The 15,074-nt window shown below is 37.7% G+C and overlaps 1 protein-coding gene across 1 annotated transcript in view; it reads left to right on the top strand.

Annotated features, from left to right (window-relative positions):
• Window positions 1-13,796: 13,796 nt before the first annotated feature.
• The window catches only part of LOC134537107 (MFS-type efflux pump MSMEG_3705), a 51,113-nt gene continuing 49,835 nt past the window's right edge, over window positions 13,797-15,074 (top strand). The window contains exon 1 of the mRNA XM_063377396.1: window positions 13,797-13,906. The gene's annotated coding sequence lies outside the window, so the exon portion shown is untranslated. The remainder of the gene's footprint in view (window positions 13,907-15,074) is intronic.

The raw sequence follows: 15,074 nt of genomic DNA on the forward strand, positions 1-15,074 counted from the left end.
AGTGGGCCTCATCAATGACTGGCTTGGAGGGCGTGTGTGTGTAGAGGGGGGGGGGGGGGCTGGCCCTCCCTGGATCCACGCCCATGGTTGTACTCATTCCAAAAATGAATTATATAACAAACGTCAATGACTTCACAGGAGAAACCACTCGTAGAAGCCAGTTATTATTAACTTCATGTATTCCGCTAAATTATATATATACTTACTTACTATGTTTTAACGCAGCCAAGTTTTTTGATAATTAATGTTATGCACGAAATACTGTCGAAAGCATGATGTCTTTTGATTTACAAGAACGTTATCTGTACGTTTTACAAATTTTCTGATTTTATTTTATTTTAATATATTATATGATTCGTTTTCGTTTCTTTTGTTTTCACAATCTCAAAACGTTAGTAACACTACATCACAACTAATCACTTTAGTGGACAGGGACTTGAATATTATAGCACAATTAAACATTGACATTTTCACTGAAACTCAGTAGGTTTTGCATATTGCCAAGGGCGCCCATATGATAATTTGTATGGGGGGGGGGGGGGCCAGACTAAGGGATCGTCCATTAATCACTGACGCTCGAAAGGGGGGGTGGGGGGGTGTCGGGAAAAATCACGAAATATCACAATGTGGGAGGGGGGGGGGGGTGTAGAGAGATATCACGTGTATTTATTTTTTCGCGCGATTTCTACTAAACTGAAAAGCGACGCGTGACCTTGACTCGCCGTAGCCAGGCAACAATATCCCCGCCCGCCGCAACATGAACCACCCGGCTCGGCTTGCCAGTCGCCAGTAAGACTGTGATTTTGGCGCCGAATACATGCGTAAATCACATATAAGCCTTTCCTTTATTATTTTTATGCCAGTGAGAATAAACCTGCAACCTTAATGTGTGTCTGGACATTTTTATCACTGTGCTAAATTTTAACACACTAGGAAGAAGATAATATTCTGAATTTTTGAAAAATATTTTGTACCAAAAAAATACACGTGATTTATTGTGGGTTGGGGGGGGGGGGGGGGGTAGTCTGAAACCTCGCCACAAATCACTAGGGGGGAGGGGGGTTAAAATTTGCTTAAAAAAAACATCACGTGATTAATGGACGACCCCTTAGGGGTATGAAGTATTTTTAATATTTTGGAAGACTTAACTGCGGCTTGTTACTAGCCATAAAATAGTTCCAGTTCTGACCCTGTTAAAATTTTTTGTCCTGTTACTAAAATACTAGACCACAGTACTCATTCGCCATAAAAAAAAATCTATATTGGCTACTTTATTAATTAATTATTAACTATTTTATTGAAACATATGAATTTTTAGCAACAAAAATGCAGGAATACAGTCCTTATATTTTTACAGCGTCTTGGGTACACGGATATCAAGAATACAGTCCTTCAACTAATTGCTCTCTTTACCCATAAATAAATATAGCGTACAAATTAAATTAAAATAATTATAAAGTTTAAAACGTGTTGGTCAAAAGATTCAACTTTGGGAGAGAAACGATTTAAATATGTTATCACAGTCAGAAAACAGTTGTTTTTAAATGTAACACCTGAACTACGCTTATAATTATAGTCAATAATTGTTTCACAATTAAATGAATATTACTATGTTTCGATATGAATAATAATTGCTTATCATTTAGAATTAGCACAGATGGATTCAGTAGTCGAGGACTATAAGTTTATTTAGTGATAGAAAAGCGCAGAAAAAATTAGTTTATTATTTAACTAGACAATTTAACCAAACAGTATTTAGAGGTTAAGGAATTAAGTGACACCAAAACCAATGAAAATAATCGAAAATTTCTAAATGCTGACATAACTCATGTCAGCTTTCCACAGAAGAGTTTAGTTCGGCGCAATTAATCCACACAAAACAACTGGACACTATGTCGACGCGTATTTTAAGAATATAAGAAGATCCACGTCACAGAATAATTTTTTTTTTCGTGTCGTGTGGTGCGGGCCCCCATTTGTGGTGCGGGCCCATAGGCTACAGCCTAGATAGCCTGCGCGTAAATACGGCCCTGATAAACCCTTAAATAACATGTTCATTACTTAAATTCAGAATTAAGAGTACATTAGAACCTCGATTTTACGGAGCCCGGACTCAACGAAGCCGCGATTTTACGAATACATTTTTCAGGAACCATCTAAAATTCGGAAAATTTGACACCAAAATTTATTTAATAAAAAATTAAAAAACACTATGAAAACATATAAAAATATTAATTTTAATGCACAGCGTATTCCTATTTTTAAGCTAATACAACATCCATTTACCGTTAGTGAATATTGTATACGTTGTTGCGTCATCAAACTCAAAATCGAAAAGAAAAAATGGACTAGGTACACTATTGGTCGCATAGTTCGAAATTTCTTATATTGAAAAATTATGTCAAGGCCGTAAAAATATTTATTTTACCGCAAATGAACTATACTCAACATTCCTTACCCATTACAACATTTCCAGCTCCTGAGCATAGCAACTGAGCTTGAAACCTTGTGAAGCGTGAGAGAAAGAAACGATATTGAGTAGCTACTTCCTCTCCTTTCCGCTAATATCCAGCAACCCATGCCATTAGGCATTATCTTAACATGTGTCGCATTCATTACCTTCGCTGCATCGGTTTGCCAGTAAAAACGCTCAAAAATGGTATAAGTGACGCAGCAAGTAGACGTGACGAGCGGTTTTTTAACTAAGCTTTTTTTAACTTACTATACAAACAAATAATTCCCTAAGGCTATCACAAATTCAAGGGATGCTCGCACTAAAATGTACTGTGTTTTTAATGAATGTCTGTCGTTACAGAGCAGCGTTTTTCTTCACCAAATAAGCCTATGATTAGAGACCGTAAAAATTCGCGGATTCCTTTCGAGACAGGCTGGAATCCAAACTCGTTTAGCTTAATGCTGCGTCAGTGATTGGACCGCAATTTACCTGAAGGACTCTGAGCCAATGGCAAACACTCAACAAAAGAAGTATCGAATCATAAGAATCGCAATAAACAGGTGTCCCGAGTCGGTAGCCAATAGCCAGGTGATATTTGCCCGAGTACATAGAGAATCGTGGAGTCTATCCTAGTGGTCATTGAAACCGCGAATTTTTCCAATCCCTACCTATGATCACTTTTATGAAACAGTACAGGTGTACACTGAACTGTGTGCTTGTTCTCCTCGATTATGTTACTAAAAATGCGTTCATTAATATTTTTCAAGCCGATCTGTTAAAGATTAACTGATAAATATGATAAGGTAAAGTCCATAAAAATGCAAGGCAGGGAATTCTTCCAGCTCATCAACTCTACCCTGGATAGTCTCGTCTGTATTCAGTCGTCTCTGGCAAGGAGTGGACAAGTTTGCAAACTCAAATATAAATTTATTTTAGTAACACGCGTCTTACGAAAAGGAAAGATATCCAAGAAAGGCATGTCGGACAACCTACTGTCACCACACAAAAGTTAACATGATGCAATGCGTGGTGCAACTGTGTTTAGTCGCTGTGATGTCACTTTTATATCACTCGTGCAATGAGGCAAGTTGTGGAATGTTAAAAACAATAAGGGGAACGCAGGGTAGGGCAGAGGGCAGACGGCAGTCATTGTTTTTACTATTTAATATTATATATACTCCGTTCAATAAATTATAACATGTATCTTCACGGGATGGGGTGTTTAAAATTTTATGAAGATAACGATTTTACGAATGCAATCCAAGCGACCGTGAGCGTACGTAAAATCGAGATTCCAGTGTAAATTGCTTCCGAGTCTACTGAAGGTAGCGGAATCCTTATTCCTTTAAACACTTTTGAAGGGAAAAATTGGTTTTCCTCTAAATTCATAGTTCCAAAATAAATTTTACGTTGTAGACTTTTCTGAACAATAATTCTTATTTGAGTAACTTTAAAGGTGTTAGCTTACCTTAAAAATTGTGAATATTCTGAGCGGATGTGACGAATGAGGAAAACTAAGAAACACTACATAATAACAATCGTTTTTATCTTTACACTTTTCACTGATTTATTTACACTTAAGTTATTTATACTGACTGAATACACTAAACTAAATCTAGACCAGATGCATAAAAATTTAGACCTAAAGACTATTGAAAAATCTCTGTTTTGAGATGTTATTTGTGAACATACACATTATTATGACGAAAAAGTAGCAAAACATTTCGCCGTCTACAAGTACATGTCAACTGTCGCGTCGTCTAACTCTGACTTGTCTAAATCTGTTGTGTTGTGTTATCGCGTGAGCTTGGGCGGGATTACGAAGGGGAATGACTCGCCACGGGCGTTGCGCTTGAACAGCGTTTTCTCCCTGTTCACAACACCTTATATCGCAGCAGCAGAAACTAATGCTTGAACTAACATAAAAAATGAAGTAGACGTGTAAAAAACGATATACAATAATATCTTCGTGTTGAACCATTTCTACATAATACCGAATTTAAATAATTTTCTTTAAAGTAAAACACCTGACTACTATATATTTTTCCTTCCCTGAAAGCTAGGGGGGGGGGCCACGGCCCCCCCCCCCCTGCCCCCGGGTATGGGCGCCCTTGCATATTGCTGTACAGTCAGTGACGGATAGTTTAATGCACAGTCGTTTGGATTCACAGAACGTTTAATTACGCTCACTACAAGTTCAAACAAATCTTATTTTCTGACGGGTGGTAAAAGAAACTACCAAGGCACGACGTTAGTGACTGCAGAATGAACACGACTCAAAAGAAAGGTTTGCGCTGATAACTCAAGGTCATTGTCTAGTGTGCATTAAGTCTCTAAAGAATACTACAGGCGTGGAAAGTTGGTTAAGGTCACTGTATTGAACGCAAGGACACATGTTCATTGTTCTTTAAAACAAAATAATATTAATTATTTTTACAGCAATATTTGCTCACAACAATTTGGCATGCCTTGAGTCAGAGGAGCGAGATAAAACCTAGAGACGGCAGCTTTTATTCTATGAATGTATTCGATATGTTAATTTTAAAGTAATGTGAAGAAATTTCTGTATTTGAAAGTGATGGCTGCTACAATTAGTCTCCCACGTGAATTCATTGGCTTTAGATACTGAATTCAATTCTTTGCGAATACCTACAACTGAAATAATACTGTCAGTGTAGACTATGCCATGGCCTTTGAACATCTCTTACTGTATGATCTGCCTGGACGAAGGTATACAATTTCTATATGAAATGATATAAAATCATTATGACATTACAAATGCTGAAACCAATAATGCATCTTTTAATTCCTTTCCATAAAAATTTTTCCTTCCAATTATATTTTTTTCGTTCATTACTGTCAACATTAGAGACCTATAAGCATATACTGTGTTGTTAATTTTCGGAAAATAAACGTTTCAGAGTTTTCGTTTTCTAGAGTTCTATCTCAATGAGAAAAATACGATAATCTTTTTATACAATGACTGGAGTACTATTGTGCCTGTGTAACATTTTTTCCCCCGCACAACAGCTATTTAATGGTTATTTTTTTTACGATAATGCTATATGTACAGAATCAAACTGGATTCGATCGACAAATTTCAGCTGAATGTTCATCGCAACAAAATAAGTTGAAAACCTTTTATGACTTATGGTTGAAAGTGTTTCCCAAGGCTGTAATACGTCTTTGAAGTTGGGGCTGAAACACATTACTTTTGTAAATAATAATGTTTTATTTTATTTTAATGAATTCTACAACCACCGCAAATGTCGTCCTGTCGTAAAATTTTTCAATGAAATAATTGGGGTAACACCTTAAATGTTTACGTATTTTTATGATGTGTAACTACCCTGAATCATTTCAATTAAATACTTTTACGAAAACAACAAAAATCGCGGTGGTTGTAGAACATCATTCAATTAAGCAGATACAGACGCTCAGTGTTCAGTCTGAAACACGTTTTCTATTGCTGCAATAAAAACGTCCAGTCCCAACTTCAGAGCCTTCGGAAGCACCATGTACCACAAGTCGTACAGAGGCTGCCGACTTGTGTCGTGATGATCCTGTAGCAAAGTTTGTTGGTAGAATTCAGACTCACTCTGTATATACATGACGCAAAAAAAAACTAGCTTTAAGAATGTTGTTATTGAAAATAATGTCATTTCAGATTATGAAATAGTTTTCCGAATAAAAACCCTTTCAAAAACGAGTATGGTCACGCACAAAATTTTTTCTAAGGCTGAAAAAGGTATATCACTGTTTCCGAATAGAAAGGATACCTCTTTTACTGACTCAGCCTTAAAAATAATGTCGGCTTTTAGTGACAAACTAGTATTGAAAATATGTCTGTACTCTCTGAACGCTAACACGGCCTCAAGTACAAGAAAAAATTAAATATATTTTCTTCGTTCATTTGTCTGTGTCTGCACTTTACGTTATATTTATAAATGATTTATATAAATTATAATTGTTGTAATCGTAGTTGAAAATAACCACAGAGAATGTGGATAGTTGGCTTGTTCAACTAGCGACCGTCATATTGCTACCTGTGGTCTCTGAAGGGCCACTGGAGCCGAGTGCCCTGTCCTCTCGCGAGAGACTGCGTCAGCAATCATGTAAGGATCCTGCAACTACTTCAAGGTCAACAAAAATGGCGCACATCCATTCAGGCGGAAGTGACCTTTAAGCTTCGGTCTCAGACGCCCATAATAACGTTGTTCCATTTTCTTGGGTCACAGATTTTCTCAACACATATTTATCAACAGTTGTTTTAAAATCACGCTTTTTTATGGTAGATACACACATGTGCGTTTATTTTTTACCGCTAATATAGAATATTTAATAAATGTCAGTTGTGAAAATTTGAGTAGAATCGTAACATGCATATAGCGACAAACTGGAAGCAAAACCTTAAAATAATTCTACCAATGATAACGAAATAAAATAACAACTTGGCGAGTAAGACCGAACATGGTGCAGGTATTCGGAAGCAGCCTATACCTATACATACACATATACACCCGCTCACAGGTCCGGAGTCTGTGGCTGTCTCTGGCGGAGTTTCCGTGCTGACACCCGCGTGCTTCGAACAGGAAACAGGTATTCCTGCGTGACGTCACATCGCGCCCACTAACAGGAGCCTCGCCTCTTGTTTGCGGGATCTCGTTCACCAACACACGCACTCTCTCCCCCTCCCCCCTGGGTTTCCGAGTAAGAAGGAGCTCATCGACTACTAATGATTCTTGCAATGGGGAGGCTTGATACAATTAATTAGCATAATGGTCTCACGCCGTTGCTAGTTTACACCAGTTTTCATTTAATAAATAAACCCTTAGTAATAGACAACAGAGATGAATACACACACATATGGAGGACAAGCCAATGATGCCGAATGTTGCGTTCCTGGACAGCACATATGATACCGAAAGGATTTTTTTCTGACTCAATTCCTTCTACGAAATTCTCTATGCTGTCCAAGGGTATAACACTTGACGTTGGCTGGTATTGGTGCTCGATGAGAACCACTGTGAGCCAGCGATGTCGTATGTCCATGATAATATTTTTAATCATGATGGTCACTAATAGTGACGTAGAAAATATTTGTCTCCCACGCAAAGGCTCCATCATTAGCGTACGAATGTTCCAACCAAACTGTACAAAATTAGCTGACCCAAGCAATGACGCGTGTAAAGTAGAGTGCAAGCTTTTGTGGCCATTGACCGATAAGCTATCTTGGCCTTGAAAGGTTGCGCCATGGCGTGGTAGTAGTGTTTACCCAAGGTTGGTGTTTACCGACGTTTCTCTCTGCGTTACAGTAGGCATCTTCAGGGTCGAGAAATCAGTGTCAGTACAACCCACCACTTCAAACTCGTCAGCCAAGATAGTGTATTAATAACGCGTGTTTTTGTTACAAATTGTGCAAGAACAAACTCGCACTTACATTAGAATCATCAAAGGTAAATTATGTTCGCAGGTTTTTCTGGCTTAGTTCGCTGGTCTTAGCCTGTCGTTTGAAGAAACCATCTCCAACATTTCAAATAGTTCTTTTTTTTTCAACATGTTGGTCAGCTGTTTTGTGTTTAGAATATTTTGGTTTTGTTTAAACCATAAAGCTGCTACACTGTAAACAATTGTTGTACTTTTTACAAGGCAGATCTTTGTAAAATTGCATAGTACAAAGCCTTGCCTTGCAATTTTAAAAGTGTTATATTTGGCAACAGAGTTTTCCAAGGAATCGCCTTGTTAAAGTACAAAAAAAAAAAAAAAATAGTGTGAATGAAATTTAATTTTTAGTTTTTTAAATATTGACAACAAAAGAGTTTTTTTCATAGAGGGAAAACAGGTGCATAGTGTAAACGGATGTTTATGATTTGAATGCAAGTAATACTTGAGATGATCTCTTAGTTACTGTGTCTTTAAGTATACAGTAGAAACAAATGCTTGTACATAGCGGACTTTCAAAATTAAAGACGTGATGGCTGTTAAGGCTAAGGTCAAAAGGTATTTCACAGTTTTCAGAAAATAACAAACGTTGACAGCCCTGGTAGCCAGCTGGAAAACATTCTCAAAATCCTTTTAAACTCTCAAAGTATTAAGTATAAGCCAGACGTTGCAATTAAAATGAGTTGCGCAAATAAGGAACTTAAAGGTGACTACAAATTTTTAATACAAATAAGAAATCACATAATTCACTGTTTAACAAAATATGTTTTAAGAAAAGTTAAAGTTACGTAAAAGGCGTAAATAATTTTAAAAAGACGTTAATATGCAAACATATATGTGATTAAAAAAGAGTTTCATCAAATGTATGAAATTAACTGACCCAGTCCCATAAATAGCGTTTATATTGGAAATATTAAGGGTTAATTATAAATTTAACAAATGACTTCAACTTCTGCATTTGTCCACCTTCGAGTGTTCGAAAGAGTAACACACAAACTTTCTGGGGCAAAAATTGTAAGCAGTTAGCGCAAGGCTGTGGCACGTAGCAAGCTTACGCGCTATAGTGTTACAATCAATTGCGTTGAGAAGCAGAAATGTAGATGTCCAGCCCCGAATGTCAAGGAATCTAACCACAAACGGAAGAAGCAAGTTGTTAGCAAAGTCAGTGGGGCGGCGGATTTAAGTAAACATCCATTATTCATCTTCGCCAAGGCACAGATGCCAACCAACACAAAACCTGCTGGAAAGTTTCTATACAAGACGTTTGTGCAATATTCTCGCGTTTGTTACCAAGTGACTCTTCTTTTGGCAGTTACACGCATAACGAAGTTTATTAGCTAAATGCGCGTAGTTTTCAGCATACCTGAAATAAACCAAAGTCTCGTCTCACGTATCTTAGCAGGTCCTTAGCAAGACCAAATAAATTTGAAATATAATTTTAGTAGCTGAACTAAATGTTATACATTGACACGCATTTTAAGTGCACTGTAAATCTGAGTCAAATGGGGCTACGTAACGGTAACAAGCATAAAAAAATTACTATAAGTTACAAATTGAGTATGGATAAAAATTACGCTACTGTAAAGTTCTAGCACAGAACTCAGACTCGCAATGGAGCGAACGAGAAGTTCGAAAGCCAGACGAGTGTGACGCCCCCAGGTGTGGAGGGATGGCGACTGTGGAAGTCCAACAGCAGTTGCCGGCGCCTCCCAGCCGGGTTAACGGCGTTTCAACTATTTCCATACTTGTTCGTCGTTATTGTTTACTAGTAAGTAAGGCGCCCGTTGAAAAATTATTAATACAACAAATACCTTCATTTAATATACACAAAACATTTATTAAAATTATATTTCTTTTAATATTGTTCAAAAGCATGCTAGTGAGCAAGTATGAAAATGAGCATATATATAATATATTATATATATCTTAATATGAAAATAACCTCTTTGCTGTGAAATCTTACAGCGTCACAGAAACAGTCAGTGAGTCAGTGATGGAATCCCTCGTTAACTTGCTATCAGCCACCTTCTTATATTTAATGATACTGTAATAGGCAAGAGTACACATCTTAAGCTCTCTTTGTGGGCTTGTGTGAGCCTATTACACTTGAAAATATGTTTACCTAGCAATCTAAGCCTGAACTGGTAGACAGTTTGTGCCTGAGGATGGGAATATCTGTTTTGTGTTGTTTTGTGACCACATTATCTGATTATTATCATTGCTGGATTCATTTGATTGTGACTGTGTTGTCCAAGATCGTTTTTTTGTGTATATTTACTGTCATTGTATGCTACTGTCATCATTTGTGCTGTTATAGTTTTCTGACTAATTCCTTCCATGGATTTTTTCATTTTTAATTTTTTGTGATCAGCTGATTTTGACTTGTTTTCTGTGTGTCAGGATTGGCCACCGTTTTGATAAACGTTGCCTGGTGCTAGATAAGAAACGGTGCCCCGCCCGGACATACGCACGGTGTGCAGAGCGCCAGAAAACCAGACGATTTGAAAACCACTCGAGATATTACAGTAGGGCCTGTTTACGAAAAAAAAAATTAATAATACGCTGAGGGCGGATGAGTAGTTCTTTTTTACATTATTGATTTTTTAGTTGTACTTTTAGTAGCGCGTTAATGGCTAAAATAAAGGTGTTTTTTATTATTGTTTTTAGACATTAAGCACATGGTAATGATTCTTGGAAGCACTAAAGAGACTTGTACTACACCTTTATCTTCATTTCCCCGCCATATAATGTTATGGTTGTGTTGTGCACGAAGAGTAGACTGCGCGCCAGTTCACAGCCTTGTGTTTTGAAGCGATATTCCGCTAGAAGCACTATCATGCCACCTCACTAACACACGTGCACCCCCAAACAGGCAGACCCTTTTAGGTCCTGCCAAAGTGGTGTTTGTGTCTGTCTTATCTGCCTGACCTTGCTTTCTGACCATGCTGTTCGACTCGTTTTCTACAGCAGTGTGCCACATTCGCCTGCTATGAGACTTTGTATGAATTTAGGCTGAACCTGTTATTTTCATGCAAACACACATTTGTTTACGGGTACGTACTTTGTTTCAGTTTAAAATAAACAAACACATTACAAATAAAAAAAATTACATACTGTGCCCATGACGAACCAATAAAAAATCCAAAATCAAATATTTTTTAAGGAAACATTATTTTTACATAATTTTACAGTTTGTACAACAGATTTGAGATGTCAGATGATGCTGTCTGACCAGCCACATCAGACACATCAGACAGACTTGACTGTTTGTTTACGTTTACATCATAAGAATGGAAGTGGATGTCGACAAAACGCAGCGTATCTGGTTTACACCTCACGGAAAGAATTTTTTATTCGTCAGATGTGGGCCCATCAGTAAATGCCCAATTCTCAGGCGAGAGTGTTTTAAGGCTCGAGAACTGCCAAGACTCTCAGTAGGAAACTGCTGCCCTAAAGATGGCGACTGCAGTGACGACCAAAACGTCGGTGAAGCCTTTGCCCTTCGACTGCGGCTAGAACCAACAAGCCCAGCAACATCTGACAACGACTGTTAGAATCCTGCGAGTCTTGTGACGTTGTTGTTTGGTTGTTTTTTGTTGTGGATTTTGTAAACGGTGCAGCCAACGTGAAAAAAATAAGTCCTTCGTTCTTCGCCTTTCAATGACGCCCTGTTCTCGCCTTCGGATTGAGGAAAAATGAACAGGACGAACGGTATTTCCTTGTTTTTATTTATGTACGTATTTATTCCTCGCGGGCAGGATGAAGGCGAAGTCCTGGATGTCCTTGCTTGCTGCTTTGCCGGGAGGGGGGGGGGGGAGAGGAACAGGAAACAGTCATATTCTCCCCCTACCCCTCCCCCCCTCGCCTAGGGGCCGGGTCGAGTCCTGGTGAGAGCGCGACTTGGGAAACATGGCCGACGTTGCCGGGAGCAGAAGTTGTTTTTCCTTGTGATGCTACCTCCCACTTCCCCTGAAACAACAGCATTCCTTCACTGTCGCATCTTGCCGATACGTCTCACGTCTGTCTCTGTTCACTCCACGTTCATGAGACGTCAATCAAGGCCTTGGTTAACTCATCTATAACTAGATGCACAAGTTAGTCTTTGTGGATGCAAAAACATAAAACCATATTTTGTAAGTATCAACTCGCTAAAATATTTTTTTTTTTTTTGGAGTAGACAAAATAATTTTGTAGTGTTCACTGAACAGTTTATTATTATAATTTCGCAACTACTAACAAACTATTACGTTGGCTATAAAATATTAACATTTTCTTGTTTATTTTACAGGCGAGAACGTTTTTCGATTCGTCTCACTCAACTTTATTTTTAGGTTTCTTCATTAGAAATAGGAATTGCATTAAGGAGCAATACTATAGAGAAGATAATGGTTTGACGTTGACTTGCCAACTCGGTTTCACATAAAAATGGGCATGTACCTACTTCACATTTGGGTGCATATACATGCACATGTATGTTGATATAAGTACCCATACTTCACTGCGGCAGTCTATATACAGAACACACTCGCACTTCTCATTATACATGCCTCTTAGTGAGTTCGCAAATGCCGCACCTCGAAAGGGGAAAAAAAAAATCAAAATTTGTAACTCAACTCATTAAAAAATCTTAAGAACATAGATAACAAGAATAAAAATTAATCAGAGACCCAATTGGGATTCAACAGTTTATAACGGTCTCCAAATTCGCTCTTCTGTAACCAACGTTACCGCAACAATATGATGGGGAAAAAGTTACAGAAAAACTGAATTAAGATTCTAACGTGAATGAGAGCAGTATATATTTGTATGTGCTGCGCATGTTGCCGGTGCGAGAATTGAGGTTTGTGTCCGCCATCTGGATTGTGACTTCACGGCAGCCATCTTAGATGACCTAGACCTTGACCTTCAAAATTGACCAACATTTTCCAAAAATGAATCAAAATTTGCCAAAAATTCACCCAAATCAACCAAAATGTCCAGTTTTTGGAAACATATACCGCCAAAAACCCTTAAAAAATAGTAAAATAAAAAAATATATCTTTATTGCGAGGGAAAAATTTTCGATTTAAGGAAAGTTTTCAGTTTTAATACACATAAATGCCAGAGGATTGGAAAGTCCTCAAAGTGGCTTAAAGTCCTATTCAACAAGTCGCCATAAGCTGCTTAGGTCATGACCTTCACAATTAGGATGCCATGGCCGACATTTTGAATTGTTCCATAACCTTTGTTATTTTCATTATGGCCGTTATCTTGAAAATCCATTTTTAATGCTAGGAAATCAGGATTTTTTTAATTAATAAGAAAATTAATTAATAATGTTTTTATTAAAAAAAATTCCGGTATCTTGGATTATGTCACGTCCGCCATTTTGGAAAATCGTAATTATTTAGCTAGAAAATCGGGGAAAATTTTAAATTAAATCAAAAAATTTTGTTAATCCAATTTTAATTTTAATTATACCTACGTCATGGAGCTTTGAGTCCTTGGTAATAATCCGGTGACGGCAAAATAAAAAAAAATTGGCAACAGAAACCTTCTTCCACGGAAGCCACTAACGAACCTCACACCACTAATGCCCAGACATAAATCAGCAGCTAGTATGACGTCATGTCCACCATCTTGTTTTTTGTCTGCTGGAGGCTCTGAAACGTTTTTTTATACTTTGTACACTTAAAGTTTTGTAGTGCCATTTAAAAATTACAAATAAATGGAGAATAAGCAGAAAATAATCAAAAAGCGTCCTTGCCCGTGTGTTTTGGGTGCGGTCGCAAGGTCGCCCCTGCCCCCTCTCTGCTCTATCTCTGAGAGGTGCCTTTCTCCGGAGAGCGGGAGGGGGCGGGTGCCCCCTCCCCGGCCTGACCCGACCCTGGGACAGGCGCCTCGACCGCCGCGCGTATAAGCACTCGCGCGCCGCGCCGCGCCAGAAGACACCGCGCGCCGCCTGGTCGACGGGCAGACGTACCAGCGGCCGTCGCAGAGTCTCCCCGCGGACAGCACCCCGGACACCCGGTGAGAGCCGCTCTAGCGCTGAGGCCCTTCCGCGCGGTTGTCTTCGTCATTTCACTACCATTCAAATTTAAGAAAAATATTTTTTTTTGACGTGATAACGTCTTATAAATCGATGAACGCCGGCTGCACGCACGAAAATGCATGACTAATTGTCACGGTCCGCCTGAGCCGAGCGTGCAATAAACCGGCCAACCACCGTGCGAGAAAATCTTCTATAATATCAAACAGGTTAAGGCGGGCTTTTAACTAATTGATAGTGGTTATATCTAAACAAATTATTTAAATAAAATTTGCAAAAACTGTAAATAATATTTTAAAATTAAAAAGTATGCAATTTTTCATCAATGTTTTCTTATGACGTCATTACGTAAAATTATCGTTCGTAAACCGACTTTACAGACAACCCCCTTTTTTTTTTCTTTCTAGAACCATATGTTATAAACTGCCAGAAATTCTTATATTTACGTGTGGGGCTTGGAAATTGCCCTGGAAACCTGAAGGTGGTCCATCCTGGACGGAGAGCGGTGTTTAGCCCGGTCCTCTCGGAAACTTGGATGGTCGGTTTCCACGGGGAACCCCTCAGATGTAACATTGGCTAGTATTTTTACAAGTAAAATAATTATATAATTAATTTTAATCAGCAAATTTATACAGTAAAAAAATACCCAAAATAATGAAAATACTAAAAAAAAAAATAGCGCTAGAAAATAATATATTAACTAACAATGGCAGGTAAAAGGTTTACCAACATTCAATTAATCTATAATCAGTCAGTGTTAAGGTTATTGTATCAGCATACATATGTACCTACTAATAAATTATTAGTTAAAATTATTGTAAAACATCATTTCTAGATAGTATACTACTTTCCAATCTGCATTTGAATTAATGATCAGTTTCAGTTCATTGATATTAATTTGCGTTAATTACTGTAAAAAATATAGACATTTAAGTAGTTAAGCTTTTATAAAATGAGAAATGAAACAAATAAATGGTATGTTTGTCACATAATTACTTTTAAATGTTACATTATTAAAGATTTTGTGACGTAACAATAAGATTAAATATTTTTAAGAACAAAATATTTTTGGTTGCAAATAAACGCTACTTCTGCTCACGGTATGGTTTGAATTACTTTTCGAAATTTTTATTAATTTTTTTAATTATC

This window comes from Bacillus rossius, chromosome 11 (assembly GCF_032445375.1).
Source record: "Bacillus rossius redtenbacheri isolate Brsri chromosome 11, Brsri_v3, whole genome shotgun sequence".
Taxonomy (NCBI): Eukaryota; Metazoa; Arthropoda; class Insecta; order Phasmatodea; family Bacillidae; genus Bacillus; species Bacillus rossius.